The sequence below is a fragment of the Nyctereutes procyonoides genome, unplaced genomic scaffold, assembly GCF_905146905.1.
Source record: "Nyctereutes procyonoides isolate TBG_1078 unplaced genomic scaffold, NYPRO_anot_genome, whole genome shotgun sequence".
In the NCBI taxonomy this organism is placed as follows: domain Eukaryota; kingdom Metazoa; phylum Chordata; class Mammalia; order Carnivora; family Canidae; genus Nyctereutes; species Nyctereutes procyonoides.
In genome coordinates this window covers 10,195,339-10,219,163 of record NW_026575030.1, presented here as the reverse complement: position 1 = coordinate 10,219,163, position 23,825 = coordinate 10,195,339, and the positions used below count along the sequence as shown (strand labels likewise).

The window sequence follows — 23,825 nt, the reverse complement described above, 5'->3', positions numbered from 1 at the left end:
GACATCTTAAAGCCTCCAATAAATACTCTGTATAAATATGTATTGGGCTTCCACTGCCAGGTCACTTCCTAAAACAGTTCTTTTACCATATTATTATCCCCAGTCCAGGACTTGGAAAATATAGCTTTCTCTACTTGTTTTCTTTTTTCTTTTTTTTTTTTTTTTTTTTTTTTAAGATTTTACTTATTTATTCATGAGAGACACAGAGAGAAAGAGGCAGAGACACAGGCAGAGGGAGAAGCAGGCTCCATGCAGGGAGCCCGATGTGGGACTTGATCCTGGGTCTCCAGGATCAGCCCTGGGCGGAAGGCAGACGCTCAACTGCTGAGCCACCCGGGTGTCCCTCTACATGTTTTCTAAGTCCTCCTCATTCTATTGAAAGCAGTCCCAGGGATGTTTGTACACCCATGTTCACGGTAGCATTATTCACCACAGTTAAAAGGTGTTAGGTGGGCAGCCCGGGTGGCTCAGCGGTTTAGCGCCGCCTTCGGCCCAGGGCGTGATCCTGGAGTCCCGGGATCGAGTCCCACTTTGTGCTCCCTGCATGGAGCCTGCTTCTCCCTCTGCCTGTGTCTCTGTGTCTCTCATGAATAAATAAAACCTATTAAAAAAAAAAGATGTAAGTAACCCAACTATCTATCCCGGTGTATAAACGCAATGGGACATAATTCAGCCTTAAAAAGGAAGGCAGTTCTGACACATGTGACATTGAAGAATCTCCAGGTCCTTACGCTGAGTGAGATACGCCAGTCACAGAGACAGACGCTGTTATGATCCCCCTTATAGGAGGTATCCGAGTTGTCAAATTCAGAAACATAAGCAGAATGGTGGTTGCCAGGGCGTGGGGGTAGTGGGGAATGAGTTGTTTATCGGGTCCAGAACTGCAGCTTTAGAAGATGAAGAGTTCCAGAGACGGCTGCACAGCAATGTCCCTGCGCTTAACTCTACTGACCTATGCAGTTAGGAGTGGTTAAAACCATCAATTGTGTTATGTGTATGTTACCATATTAAGTAAAAAAAAAAAAAAAAATTCCCATCCCTTTTTTCAGACCTTCCTCTGTACGCTTCCCCTGTATCCCGCCCCCCCCCCCCCCCCGCCTCCCTTCTCAGCCTCTGTCCTAAGGAGCTCCTCCTCCTCTCAGGTTGTCCGCCTTTCGCCCCAAGCCGGGGGGCCTCCCCGAGACCCGAGGCCTCTGCGAGCACAGCCGCGGAGCCCCGCGCAGCAGGGGCGTCACCTCGCCGTTCTCCCGCGCCCCTGTGCCCACACGAGCACCCTCCGCCACCGCGGAGCTCGAGCTGCCCGTGAAAACTCGGCGCGCTGGGCATCGAGCGTGAGGGAGGTCGACTCAGTCCCGGAGAGGGATTTCGTCCACGCAGCGTGTGATTCCAGGCAAAAACTCTCAAGTGTCAAATTACCTGCGAACACAGGGGCTTGACACGGCAAAGCGCGGGTCCTTCGGGTCCTCAGAGGCGGCCCTATTATTCGCACAGTTTTCTGCCCTCCGAAACACGTTCTCACGTGTCATCCGAACGTGATGCGAGAGCGAAGACAGAACGAGCGTTACTTGCGGGGGCGCTCCGGGAAGAAGGGGCTGCGGCCGGCCTCCTCGGGAGCCTCCGCGGCCTCCGCGCGGCGGCTCCGCTCCCAGGCGCGCCGCGCACCGTTCCGAGTTGTGCTTCCGGCTCGGGCGCCGGCGCCCGGCGGAGCTGGGAAGCGAGGACGGTCGCCAGCCGCGGTACGGAAAGCCGCAGGGCACAGTTTCCTTCCTCTCGGTCGCCCCGTGGTGGGGGCGGGACGCGCGTAACCCAGAAGGGGAAGTCCGTTTCCGGCGGGCATTAGACCCCGGCCGCAGGAAGTCCCGGCCGGACGACTTTTATCCGGGCTTTCCTGACTCCCTCTCAACTCTATTCATTGCGCTCCCAGCTTTGTGGTTCTCCGTCTCCGCGGCTCTCACATCCGAGCCTCGTGGCCTAGCCTGAATTTTGCCGCAACTTCCCAGAGGCCCCAGAGGCACCCGGCTCACTCTTCCCTTAAAGAGCCTTTACCCTACGGGTCCCTACCGGGGTCAATTAACGTTCTCGGAGGAGGAACGAGCTCCCGGGATTTGCAGCTCCCGAAGCCCAGGGCGGCCGGGCCTGCGCCTGCGCCTGCGCCTGCGCCTGCGCCTGCGCGGGGCGTCACCATAGAGAGCAGCCGCCTCTCTGGTCTTGGTTTGCGCTCTCTATGGTCCAGCCGGGTTGGTGGCGGTAAAAGGGAGACTGCACTGCGCAGGCGCTCTCGGCTTCTTTTTTTTTTTTTTTTTTTTTTAATCCCCGCACCAGGCGCTTAACCTCATTGGGGTGGAGGAGAAGGCGGCGGCTGTCTGGTCTGCAGCGGCAACAGTAGCGAATAATACGGCGGTAAGTACCCGGTTAGGGCGAGGATCTTTAGACGGAGCCCTCCGAGGCCTCTGCGCATCGCCTGCGGCGGCGGGCGCCGGGTCTGGGTGGGGGCGAGGTCCGGCGCTGTCATCGGCTCTCGGGGGCACTTTGGGGGGAGGGGGCGGCCCTGGGGGGGGCCGGGCGGGGAGCGCGGGGGGAGGGTTGTTTGTCCCGCTGGCGGGTCGCTCGCTGATCCCAGGCTGCTTTGCAGGGGGAGGGGGGGTGGCCGCGGGGTCAGCGCGGCTTTGTGCGCCCCGGACTCGCGTCCTCGCCCGGACCCCACCCTGGGCCCCTTCCTGACCCGGGTCTTCCCCGCGCCGTGGAAGGAGCCAGCGGAACGGCCGGTCGCGTTTGAACAGAGCCCGGGATTTCGAGGGGAGGGGGCGAGGGGAGAAGCGCACAGCCAGTCCTCGGCGAGTGATGGGTGTGGAGAAGGCTCCGGAGGGCAGGGGCGCCGGGGAGCGGGCGGCCGGGGCTCCCGGCCGGGCCAGACAAAAGCTGCGCGAGCGGCGCCGGGCCGAGCCGAGCCGAGCCGAGCCGGGCCGGGCCGGGCCGGGCCGAGCCGGGCCGAGCCGGGCCGGGCCCCGGCGGGATGCGCAGGGTCCCTCGGCCCCCGGGGCCCGCGCAGAGCTGCCGCCCCGAGCGGGCACAGGGACACCGACAAGTGCTGAGTTAAGCCTAGTGCAGCCTCCTCAACTTGCCTTTGTTGTTCTTCGGTATTGGCAGAGCCGCCCTGACGGAGGCGAGTGTGTGATCTTGCACGTTAGCCTGGTTGGGTACAATGGAGCTAATCGAATTTTGCTTTCCATGTTCCGGGCCGCTCGGATGAGTGTGGGGTTTTCCAGAGCCTTAACTTATTGCATAATGTCATTAAGACAGTTGTGTTTATTCCTAAGATTAAAGAACAAAACAAAACAAACAAACAATTTAGGCAGAGCCTTTTGAAGCATGTTTTGTTGCATCCGGATGAATTTCTCTCTCGTGGGGTTCGTTCATTAGACCCTGGCCGTGCATGGAACCTCTGTGAGTTCTTTGGTCGGGAGACTTTAATTTGTAGATGTGGCAGTGAGAGCTTTTGGGTTCTCCAGTCCTTTGGGAGGCAGTGATGCAGAAGAGTCAGAAGGGAGAAATAGTTGCATGCTGCCATGTGCCGTGTCCCCTGTTCTGGTGCCACAGTCCCGTAGAAATTCCAGCTTTGGAGACTGTTGCTTTTATTACTGTTATTATTTGTGACACTCACCGAGCCCTTGGTATGAGGGATCCTGGACAGTGGGCTCCTTTTGCTCATAGAGGGAGTGGGAGAATAAGTAACATTGATGCAGAGACATTATCGATAAAAACAAAAACCACAATGTCCCAGAATTAGTGCATATTATTTATCTTCCCCATTTGCTAAGAAAGATTCAAATTTTTGTGAGTTGTTTTCTTACTCATTTTTGTAGAATCGTGTAACTGCACCTTTCTTAGTAATTGTCACTCGAATCTGTTTCTGTAATTCCTGGCTTGTTAGCTAATAACATGCATGCAGCAGCACTATTTTTGCTTTTAAAGTCTTAGTTTTTGCCATGTTTTCAGCCCTAGCTTTATGTCCTCCCTACTAAGGTTAACCAAACTGAGAAATCCTTTGCAGTGACCATCAGTGGTGGAGCTGTCAAATATTATATCCCCATGTTACGATCTAAGTGGTAAATATGGAAAAAGGCCTATGCTAACCTTGCACCTTAAATTAGGGTTAGAACTGAAAACCTAGATCTCCTGGTATGTCAGGATTTGGGCCAGAGACTCAACTTTATCTAAAGGAGGCAAGCATTTTTTTTATACTGAAAGGAAAGAAAAAAACTGAAGCTTGGTGTTTACGCTTCAGTAACCACTCCGATAGAATCTCTTAAGTGTAGTTCCGATGATGGGAACTTACTTTTTATAGAGCAAGATTTCAGATCCTTAAAATAGTTTGACAGGGATGTTGAGAAATGATTGGCCAAAGAACATTAAGTTTATTGTTCATGTGTGTTATGTTCATTGGTTTTGGATTTAGATTTTTTTTTGCTTCAGTAGTTTGTTAATTCTGTTTTCTTAGGTGGGCTCAGTCCCACAATTTATAAGTTGAGTGAGAGATAGTTTCTTGGATCTGGGACTTAAATTTATTTCTGAGATTCCATTTCTTCTTAACAATCTTCTATTTATAAAATCATAAGATTTTAGACGACAAGACTTTTAATGTAGTATTCTTGGTAAATATTACAGCCATTTGAGAAATTATAATATTAGACTAAGAGTATTAAAACTGCCAGTTTTGATAACTGCGGGAAAAACAATCATCTAAAATGTTTCCTAGAAAATAAGAGAAGGATCTATTAGTTAAAAAAAAAAAAAAGACTCAAAACTAAGCAGAGGACAAGTCATTGATGATAGAATATCTGGTTTGTAAAATGTAATTTAAGAAAGTAAACAAACCTTTCTTTATCCAGTGCAAGCAGGGCAACCTGTTTGACTAAATGACCTCCAAAGTTCTTCTCTTTTTAAGCCAGAGTTTAGTCATTATTTCTGGTGGGTCTTCATCACCCTAGGGTTTCCTGCCTCCTTTATGCTCAGACCATTACTGACATACTGCCTGCTTTTTTCCCAGAGATTGTTAATGGCAGTCCCAATCTACCTACCCCCATGGATCTCTAAAAATATGGCTCCAGGGTACTCAAATGATGGTGCATTTTTCCTTTTTTTTTTTTTTTTTTAAGATTTTTATTTATTCATGAGAGGCAGAGACATAGGCAGAGGGAGAAGCAGGCTTCCTGTGGGGAACCAGTGTACGACTTGATCTCAGGACCTGGGATCAAGACCTGAGCTGAAGGCAGATGCTCAACCACTGAGCCACCCAGGCACCCTGATGGCTTTCTTTCCTAATGCCTGTGTTGACTTCCCTTTTGATTCATGCCTGGAAATCTCATTCCTTGCTGATTACTGTTGTATCCATTATCTCCCTCCCTGAAAGGGTGATGCCTGTGCTTTTATTCTCCTCTAGAATCCTTGACACTGGGAGTTTATACAACACTGTGGTATCCTCTGTACTTACTACCAGGATTTGTGTAACTAGTCACAGTAAATGTACGAAATGTGAAAGATTGAGCAAAAGTATCATAAATTAGAATAGAAGAATTTGAGCTTTGGAAGAGCTCTTAGGGCTCCATAGACCACTCTCCTACCTTTTCTCTACTCTATTCTGATTATCAGCCTCACGTTGCAGAGGTACTTCTCTGTTATTAAACAGGTCTTGGTTACTGGAAAGCTAGTTTGGACTGTACCAAAATCTGCTGCTCCCGTTACCTATTCTTGGTTGTACTTGCTGAAGCAACATGAATTAAGTCTGTTTCTTCACATAATAGCCTTTCATTTCGTAGGACAGTCATCAAGCCTTCTGTAGATTCATTTGATGAATTAATTTATTAAACCAGGTACCATAAGGGTACAGTTGAAAAGACTGCATGGTCCTCATACTTGAAGGGCTCACAGTCTAATAGGGGGATAAAATGTTACAAAGTGATGCCAGTTATGCTGGAAATATGTAAACAGCCCTAGATCCTTTGTCCCCTCATTTTTTTTTTTTTTTTAAAGATTTTACTTTAAAAGATGTATGTATTTGAGAGAGAGAGAGCTCGGGAGCACAGACTTGCATGCATGGAGGGGGAGAGGAGAGGGAGAGGGAGAGAGAATCACAAGCCAGCTCTGTGCTGAGATCAGCACCTGAGATGACACCAAGAATTTGATACTTAACCGACTGTGTGACTCAGGTACCCTGAGATTTTATTTTTTTAAAGTAATCCCTACACGCACCATGGGGCTTGAATTTATAACCCCTAGGTCAAGAGTCCCATGCTGTACCGATGGAACCAGCCAGGTGACCTGTCCCCTTGCGGTTTAATCAGATTTCCCTCTGCTTTCCCTCCGCTGCTTTCTTCAGGCAACTCTCTTTTGTTAGTGTTTTTTTAAATGCAATATCTGAAATGAAACAGTAATTTCTGTGACCTGACCAGACTATACAGCTGTTGTCTTAGGTTAAGAAACTGTATCAAGTGTTTTCAAACTTTGTTGTATGTTCTGGCTCTGCCACTTACTAGCACTGTGACTTTGTGCCATGGGCCTGTTAAGTCCTCTCTTTGTTTTAAAGCTTTTTTTTTTTTTTAATTTTTATTTACTTATGATAGTCACAGAGAGAGAGAGAGAGGCAGAGTCTATAAAACAAGGGTGAGGAGAGGGCATTATTAACAGTAGTGCCTACTTACAGGGCTGTAAGGATTAAATGAGATAATACATGTCAATGGTTGAGAGTCATCACTGGCATATATAGTAAGTAGGTGTACATGGGATTCCTACTATGTATTTGTGGTCAGTTAGTATTAATGACAGTGTAGCATAAGAAGCAATAATCAACTCACCTGAATCACTTGAGGCTCTTTTTTTTTTTTTTTTTAAGATTTTATTTATTTGACCGAGCGTACAAGCAGAGGGAGATTAGAAGTGGGCTCTCCGCTGAGCAAGGAGCTGGACGTGGGGCTCCCCAACCCAGCACCCTGGGATCACAACTCTCAAACTGAAGGCAAACACTTAATTATCTGAGTCACTCAGGCACCCCGAGGAGCTTTTTAAAATCCAAATGGTCTGAATTTATTTATTCCAATCCATATAGAGATTTTGGTCACTTAAGTCTGTGAGACTGGGATAGCTACAGTTTTAACAATCCCCAGGTGATTCTTTTTTTTTTTAATTTTTTTTATTTATTTATGATAGAGAGAGAGAGAGGCAGAGACACAGGCAGAGGGAGAAGCAGGCTCCATGCACCGGGAGCCCGACGTGGGATTCGATCCTGGGTCTCCAGGATCGCGCCCTGGGCCGAAGGCAGGCGCCAATCCGCTGTGCCACCCAGGGATCCCCTCCCCAGGTGATTCTTAAAACAAAACAAAACAAAACTCTAAAGTCCGAGAACCCTGCACTCTATGTTGATTTTGTTAGTGATTGTATTTGCTTTTTACAAATTAAAAAAATTACCGAGTAATAGATGAATAGATTCTCCTGAAGGATTCAAATAATGCAGGTAAAGGGAAGGGCTTAGCCCCAGATCTCAGGCCCCTGGGAGGCATACCCACTTATCAGTTTGAAAATGTATCCTTCTAAACAGTTGTTCTCGTTTTTGGTAGCTACAGGTTTGTGTCTTCATAATAATACATAATAGCCAGATTTATTTACTTATTTTTTGATATTTTTTTAATTGGAGTTCAGTTTGCCAACATATAGCATAACACCCAGTGCTCATCCCGACAAGTGCCCCCCTCAGTGCCTGTCACCCAGTCACCCCATCTCCTCACCCACCTCCCTTTCCACTACCCCTTGTTCATTTCCCAGAGTTAGGAGTCTCTCATGTTCTGTCACCCTCACTGATATTTCCCACTTATTTTCTCTCCTTTCTCCTTTATTCTCTTTCGTTATTTTTTATATTCCCCAAATGAATGAGACTGTATAATGTTTGTCCTTCTCCAATGGACTTACTTCACTCAGCATAATACCCTCTGGTTCCATCCACGTCAAAGCAAATGGTGGGTATTTGTCGTTTCTAATGGCTGAGGAATATTCCATTGTATATATAAACCACATCTTTATCCATTCATCTTTCGATGGACATCAAGGCTCCTTCCACAGTTTGGCTATTGTGGACATTAGTAGCGAGATTTATGGGGGATAAAACCCTCGATTTTCAAAGTACTTTTACATTCATAATCTTCCTTGCTCCTTTCAAAGTCCTGAGAGGTAGATAGGTTAGATAACATCATTATCCTATCAATTTACAAATGAGAAACTAAGACCTGCAAGTTAAATCCCAGTCTCAGATAGAGCTAGGACGAGAGTGGGACCTTCTATTTTTCAACTTAAATGTTCTTTTCCTGTCAGTGGTTCTTAGCTACATAATTTTGTTGTATTATTGAAGTTACGGTTCATGAAACCTGATCTTTTTGCCATATGAATAGCTGCCACACCAGATTTCCTCCTATCTTTTAGTGTGTTTATACTTTTACAAAAAAATGTAAATTCAAGGTTTAATAGTTCTATGTATCTGGGAAGATGGATCTTTTTGTGAAAAAAATCCAAAACTGGCCTTGGGACTGTCTTGTTACCATGGAATATTTGGGTGAGTTTGTTTGTTCAGTATGGTTGAATCCATTTTCTGCTTGTTTCTATAAGTGTTTTCCAGGTTAACATTCCAAGCAAAATCAGTTAAATTTATATATAATCTTATTACAATTACAGGGCAATAACACAGTAACTTGAGAGACCAGAGGGGTTAAAGCCACATCAAACCATCCTAACAGAAGTTATTATTTCTCAATGTATCATCCTTTGAAGCTGTCCGTATGTACTTTTTATTTTATTTTTTAATTTAAAAAAATTTTTTTAAAGATTTTATTTATTCACAAGAGACACAGGCAGAGGAAGAAGCAGACTCCATGCGGAAGCCTGATCTGGGACTCAGTTCTGGGTCTCCAGGGTCACACCTTGGGCTGAAGGCGGCACTAAACCGCTGAGCCACACAGGCTGCCCCGTATATACTTTTTAGTAAGTAATACTAGGTCTTGCATGTTTTGCGATTACTTCCCATGTAATGACGTATGCGTCATTTAGATTTTTTAGTAGCTTTGTCATATTTGAATTTATATGGCAAATTTTGGGAAACTGGGATCCTTGATATGTAAGTATCCTTTTTTTTTTAAGTTTATTTATTTATTTGAGTAATCTCTACACTCAGTGGGGCTTGAACTTATGACCGTAAGATCAAGAGTCTCATGCTCTTCTGACTGAGAGACACACAGAGAGAGGCAGAGAGACATAGGCAGAGGGAGAAGCAGGCTCCCCGCTGGGAGCCCGTTGTGAGACTTGATTCCAGGACCCCAGGATCATGACCTGAGTCAAAGGCAGTTGCTCAATCACTGAGCCACCCGGGTACCCCCCTCACCCCCTTTTAAATTACATATACTACAACCGTGACTATCTTTTTGCATATAGTTTGCTTCTCTTGTGTTGTTTCTTTAGGATAAATTTGAAGTGAGTATTGGGTGACTTTTGATACACATTGCCTGATTGCTGACCAAAAAGTTGTAACCGTTAATAATTTTCCCAGAACCTAAGAATGTAATAGTTCCACAGAAATTTTACCAACTTCAGGTAATTTGTTTTAAGTGTATTTCTTGTTACTCTGAAAGATGTAGAATGGTATGTTATTTTTCATTTATTTTAAGACAGAATAAGCAGTAATGATGGACTTTTATATGAACCAACTGTATGCAATTTATATTGGGCATTACATGCAGATAATCTTACTTCCTTGGTTTTCACTCCTGCCCTGCATTGCTAAAGTGCTTGCATTTCCAGATGTGGAGGAAAATGCAGCCTTTGCTTTGTGGAACAGAACAGTTTGTCAACATCAGAATGTAATCTTAATTACATTTTCATCTTCTACCTTCAAATGTTTTTTTTTGTACTCCAGGGCCCTGCCTAAATATTTAGTAATCAGAATATCTGGTGATGGGGGTGAGGCATCTGCTTTTTAAAGAGATTTCCCAAGTGATTCTGAAGCAACAAAGTTTGTGAGCTGCCTCAGGACTATCTTCAAGCTCATTTTCTGCTCGGTTTCTTTCCAGAAGTGTGTCTTTCCTGTGGGTAGAGGCAGACTGTTATGAACGGTTGCTCAGACATACAAACAGAGGCCTGTTGTATAGAGGGAATGATTGTGTAGCAGTGCCTTTCCTAATGTAGAGTAGCCTGGTTCATTCTAGGAACAATAAACCAGTCTTTCTAAGAGTAGTTGAACTGCATTAAAACATCTCCTTGTCTCAAGTCTGCTCATGGTGCTGATTGCTTTGTTTTATTTTAGTTCTGGTAAGTCATAGAGCTCTCCAGACCCAAACCATGTCCTGCTCAGCCTTTGGTTGGCTCAGGAGTAGTAGGTAGGTAAACCCAGTGTCAAAATGTCAATGACCTCCACGGATTGAATACCCAACCTTTTCTAGGTATGCTTTTGCCAATTCTGAGAGCAACACTTAAAGGCAGATGAGATTTTCATTTTCTAATGAGAGGAAGCCGCGGTTTTGAAAAGTTGAATAATTTGTGCACAAACAGCTGCAAAGTGGCAGAGTTTGGCTCCCAGATTCTTTAGCTTCCTTTCCATTTATTTCTGTTTTTCCAGCACAGGTTATTCCTCATTCATTGAAGGTCAGTGGGCTGTCTTGGGAGAAAGTCTGCTCTCAGCATCTGGTGGCATCTAGAGATGCCTCCTTACTAGTCAGGAAGGATATAGGGCATAAGCTTCCCACTAGGGTTTCCATGAAGGTTATAAGATAAGATGACCTACAGTCTCTTTTAGATTTGAGTCCCTGATTTGAAATTTATCCTTGGACACTCCTGATCACTACAGACATAATGTAACCTTTTTTTCTTTTTAATTTATTTTTTATTGTGATTAGACCAGGTATAACATGAAATAGGCCATTTTAGCCATTTTTAAGACTAGCAGTCAGTGGCATTAATTACATTCACACTGTTGTGCAACCATCATTAGAGTCAGCTTCCAAATCTTTTCCATTACTCCAAACAGAAACCCAATAACCGTTAAGCCATAAATCCCCTTCTTCCCTCTCCCTCAGTCCCTGGTAATTTATAATCTATTTCAGTCACTACAAATTAGCCTATTCTAGATATTTCACGTAACTGGAATCATATAATATCTGTCCTTCTATGATTTATTCATTTTGCATAATGTGTTCAAGATTCATTCATGTCATAGGATGTATCAGAATGTTAATCTTTTTTAATTAGTGAATAATACTCCATTGTATGTATATATTACATTTTGTTTATCTCAATCTATTATTGCTAGAGCTTGGGTTATTTCCACTTTTTGACTATTGTGAATAATGCTGCAATGTACATTGGTTTAAAAACTTCTGTTTGAATCTCTTCTCAGTTCTTTTGGGTATATACCAAAGGACTAGAAAGACTGGTTGTGTGGTATTTCTTTGTTTGGCTTTTTGAGGACTCAAACTTTCCCAGAGTGGCTGTACCGTTTGCATCCCCAGTGGCAATATACAAGGGTTTCAGTTTCTCTATTTCTTTGTGAACATTTGCTGTTTTCCGTTATTTTATTTTTAAAATTATAGCCATTCTAATAGGTGTGAAATAATATCTCACTGTGTTTTTGATTTGTTTTTCCATCATGACTAAGGTGTTACCTTTTTTTGGAGAACTGTGTATTCAAATCCTTTGCTCATTATTAGATTGCATTGTTGTCTTTTTGTTGTTGATTTCTTTTTAGGGGTTCCTATATATTCTGAATATTAAACTCTTAACCAGGGATGCCTGGATGGCTCAGTGATTGAACATCTGCCTTCGGTTCAGGGACAAAAGAGGTTTGGAAAAGGGGAAACAAAGAAATATATACCCTACCCTGAAAGTCCTCACAATCTATTCTGAAACACAAACCACTTAAAAGTAACTATATACATTAAAAAAAAAAAAGTAGATAAAATTAAAAGGAAGAGAGGGAACTCATTTATTAAATGTCTCTCATATGTCAGCAAAGCTGTAACACACAAAATATCCACCTACCCTGTTTTGAAGGAAGAAAATGGGAGGCGGGGTGGGTAAGGATGAAAGAGGGTAGGCAGTGAAATCAAATACCCAAAGCAAAATATATATGCCACTGAGTGATACAGAAATGCTGTTACCTTAAAAATTATTTGGTGTTTGTGCATTATTAGTGTATGTTACTTTTCTAACAAAAATATTAAGTATCATTAAAAAATTCTTTTGCCTAGAAATGTCAGAAGTTAACTAGTGAAGGGGAGTATCTGATCTTTCTCTCTAGGTCTGTATTGTCAGATTTCTTCATGTCAAACTCCTTAATGTTCAGTAGGGTCTAATATTAATTGTCCTAAGTGATCAGACCCCCTTAGGAGTCCCATTTTGTAATCTATCATCTAGATGTCAGTGAAGGGAAGCCCCAGTTTGAAGGTTGGCCTTTGGTGTTCTGTTTTCCACTAGGTTTTGACTCTTAAGTAGGTATTTCTTAGTATGTCAGTATATAAATGCTTTCATCATATGAGATACTGGTTATCTCACAGTGGTTATTTTCCACTGTTTATTTTAGCAATACCTTATTAATAGTGAAAACAGAAAAGGAATTAATTTAATCTTTTATTTTCTAGTTTTAAGCAACATAACATCAGAGAGGTCAGAGCAAATCCTGTATTTGACATGCTTTCAGGATAATTGTCAACTAATGAAGGGATTCAAGAGCTTGAACTCCCTTAGTTAGAATAATGGTTTATACCAGGGAGAGTAGAAAGAAGTGATGCAGACTGTTTTCTTTCATTACCTCTAGCCCTCTTTATGGAGAAGTTGGCCTGGTATGTATCTGAATGTATAGCCATATATCTGTGTACAAAAAGATAGACCCAACTTCTTCATAAATAAGGCCAGAGGTATTATACAGCTATATCTATACGTAAAAAATTTGATTCAAGAAGTGTTTTTGTCATTTAATACATCACCCTTCAGACAGGGGATCCCATGCTGGGGGGATGGGGCGGGGGTTGGTTCTTTGAAAAGGAAGGCTCTCAGCATCTCTTGCTGCTGATTTGGGCTCATGGTTATGGTAGTTTAGCCTGATCCTGATTTTGTTTACCTATTGTTAGTGATTGGCATGCCAAGGAGATTTCCTATGGCCTGTGACTGCATTTTTATTTTATTTTATTTTATTTTATTTTATTTTATTTTATTTATTTATTTATTTATTTTTAAATATTTTATTTATTTATTCATGAGAGATAGGCAGAGACACAGGCAGAGGGAGAAGCAGGCCCCATACAGGGAGCCTGACATGGGACTTGATCCCGGGTCTCCAGGATCAGGCCCTGGGCCAAAGGCGGCGCTAAACCACTGAGCCACCTGCGCTGCCCTGTGACTGCATTTTTAAAGTGAACATGATGGGAAAAGCTTTCCAATCTCTCATGCTTTTTAGAACTTGGAGATTTCTGAAATTGCTAAAGGAACATTTGTTTGGACAAAGGAACAATATTTAGCCTAACTGTATATTAATGATTTTGCAGAATCATGAAAGGATATCAGCTGGGGAAGGTAAAGAACATAATCACTTGATTGCTAGACCTCTTTTGGGATGGGGTAAGGTGAATGGAGGGGATGCAGAAAGGGTATAGGTAAATGTTGTTGAGAAATGGACCTAAAAACGCAGAGCCTTCATGAAAACTGCTGCCATTTAATAAAGGGAGTTATTCTAAGGTGTATCCTGGGTATTTAGTAAAGAATGCAGAAACTGTATGCCTTGATCAGAATCTTCACTCAGCACACTTAGCTATTGTGCCACAGGACAGAGAGAAAGGCTCTCCGCCCTGTTTCCAAAGAGCTCCACTGCTAAGAGGGCAGTCACACAAGTAAGGAGACAGGATTTCTGAGTTAAGTGTGCTACTGTGGGAAAACTGAAAAGGGAAGGGCTCTTAATCTAAGGGTAGGGAAAGGGATGTGTCTTACCCTGTTTTGACCTGAAGTATGTAAGACCCTGAACCAGGTATGCCACCCCTGATTGGGTGCTCTGGAGTCTTGTTTTTTGCTTTCTGTTTGTGAGAGAGCTATGTTGGCTGGGGACCTAGCTGTGACCGTGGGGTAAAGAGCCTGACTCTTGGCCATATTAATACCATGGTCTCATTTTGTGAAGTGGCCACAGACAAAAGCCAAGAAAGCACCATTGCTGAGAGAAGGTTGTTTGAAACTAGCATCTTGCAGAGAGCCCTAAGGTCTTGATAGAATTATTATCATTATTATGATTTTTTAAAGATTTTCATTATTTATTCATGAGAAACAGAGAGAGAGAGAGAGAGAGAGAGAGGCAGAGACATGGGCAGAGAGAGGGAGAAGCAAGCTCCATGCAGGGAGCCCGATGCAGGACTTCATCCTGGGGCTCCAGGATCATACCCTGAGCCAAAGGCAGATGCCCAACCTCTGAGCCACCCAGGCGTCCCTCTTTTGTTCTTTTTCAGTAGACACCATGCCCAGTGTGGAGCCCAGTGTGGGGTTCGAACTCACAACCCTGAGAACTTGAGCTGAGATCAAGAGTCAGATACTCAAGTGACTGAGCCACACATGCACCCCTCATTATTTTTTTAAATGAAGAGTGTGGCTGAATAGTATGCCATTGTATGGCATACCATAATTTACCTAGCTCTATGTTGAGAAACATTTATTTTTTTCTGGTCTCTTGCTTTTATAAATAATGCTAGAAAGAATAATTCTATAGTAATTTATTTTGACATGAATGAATAAATTCCCATTAAGTTGACATTTTGGGTTGAAAGTTACGTACCTTTAAAAATTTGAGAGATATTGCCAGATCATACATCTTAGAAGTTGTTTTTTTCTCTTTTCTTTTTTTTAATAAATTTATTTATTAGAGAGAGTGAGCAGGGGGAGAAGCAGAGGGAGAGGGACAAACAGACTGCTGAGCATGGAGCTGGACACAGGGTTTGATCCCGTGACCCTAAGATTACAACCTGAGCTGGAATCAAGAGTCAGAGGCTTAACTGATTGAGCCAACCAGGTGCTCCCATCTTAGAGGTTTTAATAAAACCCAGCCTGCAGTATGAGAATCCTGTAGTTAATATACTTAAAAATATAATTTTATAAAAGTATATAACTGTTTTGTCATGTCATTTTTCAGTTAAAATGTGGCTATGCTTCAGTGATAAAAAACGAATCAAGCACTTGTTTTCTTCTCATTACTTGTTTGTTTTTCTGTTTTTGACTTTGCAAAGATTCCATGGCTGGATATGAGGTTCAGAAATAAGCTTTGTTTCCTTATATGTTACCAAGGTTGCCTTCTAGAGAGGAGGACTAGAGATGGACAATTTGCTGAATAACTGACTCTTTTTATAGTTTTCGGTTTTTTTAAAGCTCTATGCAGGGCTTGAGCTCATGACCCCAAGATCAAGAGTCACATGCTCACCCACTGAGCCAGCCAGGCCACCCTGTAGTTTTTAATTCTTGGTGATGCGTATGGTTTTATGATTACAATTAAATTTGACTTTACAAACAACTTTCTGTATATATTAGGTTTAACTAGAAAGAATATTATTGTACTTTAATGTTTTAAAATTTATATTTCCTTTGACTAGATAATATACACGGTCAAAAAAACTTAAAAGGTACAAAGGCTAGAGAGTGAAATGTCACTCTTCTTCCACCTTTTCTCCACATTCTTTCACATCCATTTCCAGAGGCAGCCAGTGTTTCTGGTTTTTTAGATGGTCTTCTAGATATTCTATGCATACATAAGCCTTGATGTGTATATATAGGTTGCAGCATTGTTTTGTTAGTATTATTTTTTTAGTACGATTTTTTTTTAGTATTGTTTTTAACATGTATTTTTAAAATTTTTTAAATAGTACATTTTCACTTTAGAAAATATAATAACGTTTTGGCATATTGTTTCTGTCCGTATTTTTTTGTGCATGCAGGATATGACTACTTTGTATTTTATAAACCTGTGACATCATAAGCATGCTGTTTTCTAGCTTGTTTGAAAATGTATGTATGTATGTATGTATTTATTTATTTTTGAGTAAACTCTGTATCCAGCATAGAGCCTGAATTTAGGATCCTGAGATTTATTTTTTTATTTTTATTTTTTTTTAGGATCCTGAGATTTAGAGTTGCATGTTCTACCAACTGAGCATGCTAGGTACCCTTCTAGCTTGCTTTTTTTTTCAGCAAACTCACCATAGATATTTTTCCAGGCCATGAAAAACGTATCTTTACTATAGAGTGACTGCATGGTATGTTGTTTGGATGTATGTTGTTTGGGAATTTCTTTCCCAATTCCTTGTTCTTATATATTTAAGGTTATTTTCATTGAAAAAGTTCTCCATGGGGGAGCGTGGCTGGCTCAGTTGGTGGACCATGCAGCTCTTGATCTTAGGGTTGTGAGTTCGGCTGCACGTTGTGGGTAGAGATTACTTAAAATCTTTTTTAAAAAGTCAAAAAAAAATTTTCATGCACAGACAGCCACAGTGAACAACTTTATATATACTTTTCAGTGTACTTGGTGGATTAATTCCTTACATAGATTCTTAGATTTGTACTTGTGGGATCAAGACATTTATTTATAGGTTATCAATAGATGTTTCCAAATTGTCCTAGATAGTTATGAATTTTATTCTTGTCAGTGTATTAAAGCATGTTTGATTATATCCAATTACATTCTCAACTGATCTTTTTGTTTAAATGGAGGACTAGAGTGAGCGTTATGTCTTTTGATACTTTATTTTTAAGTATTCTATTTTTTAAAAAAGATATTTATTTATTTAACAGAGAGAGAGCACGATAGGCAGGGCAGCAGGCAGAGGGAGAGGGAGAAGCAGGCCTTCCACTGAGCAGAGAGCCTGATGTGGGGCTTGATCCCAGGAGCTTGGGATCATGACCTGAGCCAAAGGCAGATGCTTGACTGACTGAGCCACCCAGGCGCCCCATGTCTTTTGATATTTTAAAGAAAGTGGTGTTAGTGATGGATAGGAATAAATCATGCTGGAAAAATACAGAGGCAGTAACAACTCATTTTGGAAACTGAGTGTCTGTGGGTATGATTCAATATATACTAACATGGTTAAGGCACAGATCTCTTTTTGTTTTTCTTGTGGAATTTTTTTTCCCTAAGGCCATAAAATATGAATGTACAAGGGTCATTTTAATAATAGCAGTGTTCTGTTATAATAGATCTGAGAAATATAGAGAATTTCCTCTAGCTTTATGTGTAAGCTTAATAAAGTACAGTCTTAAAGTCTGTAATGCTTGAAGTATGGTTTCATTGGGGCGGGTAGGAAGCTGTATGGAAAACTTTTCAGTAGTCTTTGTCATCACCTGGCTGATATTCCAAATTCTCTTTCTTTGCTGCTTCACTTTATTGCATTAGAAAGATTTGAAGCTAAACCTAATACCATCTGATTTGTCAATGAATAAATGAATCTCTGAAGCCTTCAGTTCAGTTCTCTGTCTTCTTCAACCACATGACTCCTTATTATTGAAGGCTCTGTGACTCTGTGGGATTTCCCAGTTGGTCAGATTCTGTGTCTTCAGTATAAATCTTGTTGGAGCCAAGAATGGAAGCAAAGGAAATGATTGGGAGGGTGAGAGTAAGCAAAGCATGTGTTTTCATGCCAGCTTACAAATAAGACAGACCTTTGCTCAGTGGTGCCCCTATATTTGTTTCATTGTTGCAGTATTTCCTTTTCCCTTGTTAACTAGGGAGTCATCAGAAAAGTAGTCTTATAAGAAAGCACCTTGATATACTGTGTTAAAATAGATTGTTCTCTTGTCTTTCTTTCCCTAGTGAACTTGGAGCTTGCCTTGAAGGCAGTGCTGGGCAGATTGTCTGGCACAGTAGGTATTTAGTGAACTTAGGAAACTAGCGCCAAGCACTTGTCCATATCATGTGTATCTTTTCACTTTTGTCTTCTTTACATTTTGGGATACTTACAGATTCACAAGAAGTTGCAGAAATAGTACAGTTTCTGTTTATCCTTTACCTAGTGTCCCCCAGTGGTTATGCATTCTTTTTTCTCTTTTTCTTTTTAATGATAATCCCTTTGGCTTGCCATCAGCATCTGCAGGAAATCCTAAACCCTGTGAACTAAAGATTGCTGATTACTCGCCTAGAGTTACTTGTGGGGATGCATATGGTTCTTCATTTGTTCATGATGGAGTACTTGCTTAGTACGTGGTACTGTGCCAGGTTCTAGTTGCTTCTCTCGATTCAGGCTGTTCTCTTATTTTGGTTACATTAAGTATGGTGGATGTATCCTTCCTTTGTGAATCTCCTTCCTAAATTATAAATATATATATAGGTCTCTAAAGTACACAGAGACCCATCTGTATTGGTAAGAAGCAATAGCTGTGACTTAATGGAAATAGCCCTGGATTTGGAGTTCTGGTTCAAATCCTGATTCTGTTTCATGTGTGCTGGGTGATCCTGGAAGTTACTTTGCTTCTGAATCTGTTAACTCTTCTGTAAAATAGGAGGAGAGTAACAGTCATATAGAGAGGTTTTGGGAGTGGATAAAGGAAAGTACTATTTGTATAATTACTTAGTGAATTAGAAAGTGCTGTTTCAAATGTGAAGTTGCCTTGCTTATTCTATAGTGCTGAAACAAAAGCCAAATTTTAACTACGGCTGCATTACTTCTTTATAGTTTGACTTTATGCAGTAATGGTAACTCTCCCTGTTCTCTACCCCAAGCCTTCTTATACCTTCTGTCTTCACATTGAATAACCAGTACTTAATAGGGTTTTCTTTTTTCAACTGAGTGTAACCCTGCTCCCTTGGGAAATTTGGGATGGCCATGTCAGCTGTCATGCTATCAAATGACATATCAAATGCTTCCCTCTCTTCTTATTCACCTAAGTGTGAGGATTTCATGTTTCAGAAACCTCTTAAAAAAATATCATGCAAGTATCTTTTTAGCTTACCTTTTTCGTAGGTTTTGCTCTTAGAAACCAGCTTTTAATATGGTACCAGAACTGAGATTTTTATTTTTAAAGGGGAGACCTGATTTTTAAAATATGTGAATATGAGATATGTAAGCAGTATGAAAAGTAGGGAGTACCATGAAAAATTTAAGATTCATTCATTCATTTATTTATTTATTTATTTATTTATTTACTTATGATAGTCACACAGAGAGAGAGGCAGAGACATAGGCAGAGGGAGAAGCAGGCTCCATGCACCGGGAGCCCGACGTGGGATTCAATCCCGGGTCTCCAGGATCGCGCCCTGGGCCAAAGGCAGGCGCTAAACTGCTGCGCCACCCAGGGATCCCTTAAGATTTAGATAATAGAGAATTTTTTTCTTAAACTTGGTCTACGTACAAACAGATTCTTAAATCATTAAGGCACAGACATATGTAGAATAATGTGTGCACTCTGTAACAATAGAATATACATTGTTGTCAAGTGTATGTGGCACATTCGCCAGGATAGATCATATGTTATGCCATAAAATAAGACTCAATAAATTTTAAAAGATGAAAATCATACAAATTATGTTCTCTCTCTGGTCACAATACAATGAAGTTAGATATAAATAAGAGATAAATTGGGAAATTCACAAATATGTGGAAATTAAATAACATAGTCCTAAATCATCAGTGAGTAAAAGAGGAAAATGCAAAGAAAATTATAAAATGCACTTAATAGCAGTACTGTACAGTTAAAAATGGTAAAAATGGTCAGTCCTATGTACAACTTATCACAATTAAAAAAAAACAAAATTCATTCTTTGCTCAACAATAAATGTTTATTGAGCACCTACTGTACTCCATGCCAAAAATAAAACAATATACGATGATTTAGGGAATGCAATGAAAGCAGTGCTCAGGAGGAAAATTTGTAGCTTCAAATACGTTAAAGGAGAAGGATCTTAAATTAATAATCTAAACTTCATCTTAAACTACTAAGAGAACATACTAAACCAAAAACAAGCAGAAGAAAAAAATAAAGACTAGATTAGGAATAAATGATAGAGAAAAATAGCAGTGAAAATCAACAGAAAATTGAATTTGAAAATTCAATTGAATTGAAAAAGATAAACAAAAAAAAAGTTGAAAAAAATTGAAAAGATAAATAGATTGACAAACCTTAAGCTAGACTGACCAAGGGAAACAGAGACTAATAAAATTAATAAAATCAAATGAGAGAGAGGACATCACTACTGTCCTTACAGAAATAAAAAAGATTATAAGGGAATACTATAAGCAATTACATGCCAACAAATTAAATAACTTAGATGAAATCAGGCATTTCTAGAGAGGCTCTACTGCAAGTGGCTCAAGAAAAACAGACAATCTGATAATATCAATAATAAGTGTGAAGAAGGTGAGAACAAAAACATCTAACAAAAAGGAGCCCAGGCTCAGATGACTTCACACTTGGTGATTCTTCCATATGCACCAAATGCAAGTTCTTCACAGACTGTTTCAAAATAAAGAGGAGGATGGAATGCTTCGAGCATGTTATTACTGTGTTACAAAAGCCTTACAAAGACATCACAAGAAAATTACAGACCAGTATCTTTTATTGATATGGATGTAAAAAATCAACAGATTCCTAGCAAACTGAATCCAGCAGTGTATCAGAAGGATTATATGGTATGACCAAGTAGGATTTATATCATAAATACAAGGTTCTAATATCAGAAAGTCAAGTAATATACCATTTAATAGAATAAAGGATGAAAAAAAGAAACCATATTATCATCTCAGTAGCTGAAGGAAAAGCATTTGACAAAATCCAACAACTTTTTCAGGTAAAAACTCTCAACAAACTGGAAATAGAAGGGAACTTCCTTAATGTGATAAAGGCCAAATGCCCACAGCTGATGTCCAGGTTAGTGAAAAAAGACACAATGCATTCTCCCCGAGATCAGGAACAAGACAAGGATGTCCTTTTATGCCCCTCCTATTCAACATTGTACTGAAGGTTCTAACCAGAGCAATTAGTCAAGAAAAAGAAAGAAAATGAATCCAAATTGGAAAGGAAGTAAAATCATTTTTGCAGGTGACATGATCTTGTATGTAGAACATCCTATTAGAACTGATAAAGGAGTTTAGCAGGATTGTAGGATGTAAGATCAATAAACAACAGTCAGGAGCAGCCCAGGTGGCTCAGTGGTTTAGCACTGCCTTCAGCCCAGGGTGTGATCCCGGAGACCTGGGATCTAGTCCCATGTCAGGCTCCCTGCATGGAGCCTGCTTCTCCCTCTGCCTATGTCTCTGCCCACCCCCCTTTGTGTCTCTCGTGAATAAATAAATAAAATCTTAAAAAAAAAAGAACAACATTCAGTTATATTCCTATGCACTTGCAATGAACAGTCCAAAAATGAAACTAAGAAAACAATTCCATTCACAATAGCTGCAAAAAGAATTATAAAAACAGAATAAAATAGAATAAAGTTAACAAAAAATTGTAAAACTTATACTCTGAAAACCATAAAGCATCATTGAAAGAAATTAAAGATCTAAATAAATGGAAAGACATCGTATATTCATGAGTCAGATTCAGATTACCTAATATTGTGAAAGATGGCAATACTTCCCAGATTGATCTACAGTTTTGGTATACTCACTTAGAATCCTAGCTGGCTATTTTGTTGGAATTGACAGGCTGCTCTTTTTTTTTTTTTTTTTTTAAGATTTATTTATTTATGATAGACATAGAGAAAGAGAGAGGCAGAAACACAGGAGGAGGGAGAAGCAGGCTCCATGCTGGGAGCCTGACGTGGGACTCGATCCCGGGACTCCAGGATTGCGCCCTGGGCCAAAGGCAGGCGCCAAACCGCTGAGCCACCCAGGGATCCCCCAACAGGCTGATCTTAAAATTCATATGGAAATACAAGCGACCCCTATTGCCAAAAAAGTCTTGAAAAAGAACAAAGTTGGGGGCGCCTGGGTGGCCCAGCGGTTGAGTGTCTCCTTTGGCTAGGGGCATGATCCCGGGTCTGGGGATTCCGCATTGGACTCCCTGTGGGGAGCCCACTTCTCTCTCTGTGTCTTTGTCTCTCTCTCTGTGTCTCTCATGAATAAATAAATAAAATCTTTTGAAAAAAGAAAAGAACAACGTTGGAGGACTTTTCATAACTTACTACAAAGCTATAGTTAATCACAAGAGTCTAGTATTGGGATGCCTGGGTGGCTCAGTGGTTGAGTATCTGCCTTCAGCTCAGGGAGTGATCCTGGGGTCCTGGGATCGAGTCCTGCATCAGGCTCCCTTGCAGGAAGCCTGCTTCTCTCTCTGCATATGTCTCTGCCTCTCCCTCTGTGTGCCTCATGAATAAATAAATAAAAAATCTTTAAAAAACAAAACCAAACCAAAAACAGAAACAAGAGTCTAGTATTGATAACAAGAATAGACTTATACATCAGTGGACTAGAATGTAAGTTCAGAAGTGAAACCTTAAACTTACAATCAAATGATTTTCAACAAAGATGTTAAGATAGCTGGGGAAAGAATGAACCTACCTTTTCTTTCTTTTCTTTTCTTTCTTTCTTTCTCTTTCTTTCTTTCTTTCTTTCTTTCTTTCTTTCTTTCTTTCTTTCTTTCTTTTCTCTCTCTCTGTTTTTTTAAAGATTTATTTATGAGAGAGAAGGTGTGTGCACATAGGGGGAGGGGCAGAGAGAGGATCCTTAAGCAGACTCCCCGCTGAGTGTGGAGCCCCACACAGGACTCAGTCTCAAGAACCATGAAATCCTAACATGAGCCAAAACTAAGAGTCCACTGCTCAACCAACTGAGCCACCCAGGTACCCTTGAAAGAATGGTCTTTTCAACAGATGGTGCCTGGAAAAATGGATATCCACATGCAAAATAATTAATTTGGACTCTTTCCTCATTTGTATATGTAAATGAATTCAGAATTAATCATGGATCTAAACATAAGATCTGAAACTATAAAACTCTTAGTAGAAAACAGGTGTAAATCTTAATGACCTTGGATTAGGCAATATTTTCTTTTTCATTGTAAAACAGGCAATGATTTCTTTGGTATGATGTCTAAAACACAAGGAACAAAAGAAAAAAAGTGGACTTCATCATCAAAACAGAACTTTATGTTTCAAATGACACCATCAAGAAAGTGAAAGCACACTCCACAGAATGAGAGAAAATACTTTGAAATCATGTATCTAATAAAGGACTTTTATCAAGAACATATAAAAACGTTTACAGTCAACAGTAAAAGGACAAAAAAAAATGAACACCAATAAAAAATAAATTTATAAAAAAAAACAGTAAAAAGACAACCCAATTAAAAAAGCAGAGGATTTGATTAAACATTTCTCCAAAGATGTTCAAGTGGCCACGCCCATGAAGAGAAGCTCAATATCCTTAGTCATTAGGGAAATGCAGATCAAAACCACAATGAGATGCCATTCCATACCCACTAAGATGGCTGTAATAAATAGACAATAAGTGTTGCTGAAGATGTAGTGAAATTGGAGCCCCCTTACGTATTGCTTATGGGAATGTAAAATGGTATAGCCATTTTGGAGAATAGTTTGGCAGTTCTTCCAAGAGGTAAGTTAAATATAGCTACCATGTCTATATTCTAGTTAAAACCTATTTGTGCATCAAAGAAAATTAAAGCTATATCCACACAAAACTTGTTCAGGAATGTTCATAGCGGCATTCTTTATAATAGCCAAAAAGGAGAAACTATCCAAATAACTGTCAACAGGTATGTTTATGAACAAACATGGTATATCTGTACAATGGACTATTGCTTAGCAATAAAAAGGACTGTAGTACTGATAC

General features: G+C 40.8%; 1 protein-coding gene across 1 annotated transcript in view; it reads left to right on the top strand.

The window, feature by feature from the left end:
* Positions 1-2,321: 2,321 nt before the first annotated feature.
* Positions 2,322-23,825, top strand: part of CLASP1 (cytoplasmic linker associated protein 1) — a 266,188-nt gene continuing 244,684 nt past the window's right edge. Inside the window, exon 1 of the mRNA XM_055315783.1 lies at positions 2,322-2,400. The gene's annotated coding sequence lies outside the window, so the exon portion shown is untranslated. The remainder of the gene's footprint in view (positions 2,401-23,825) is intronic.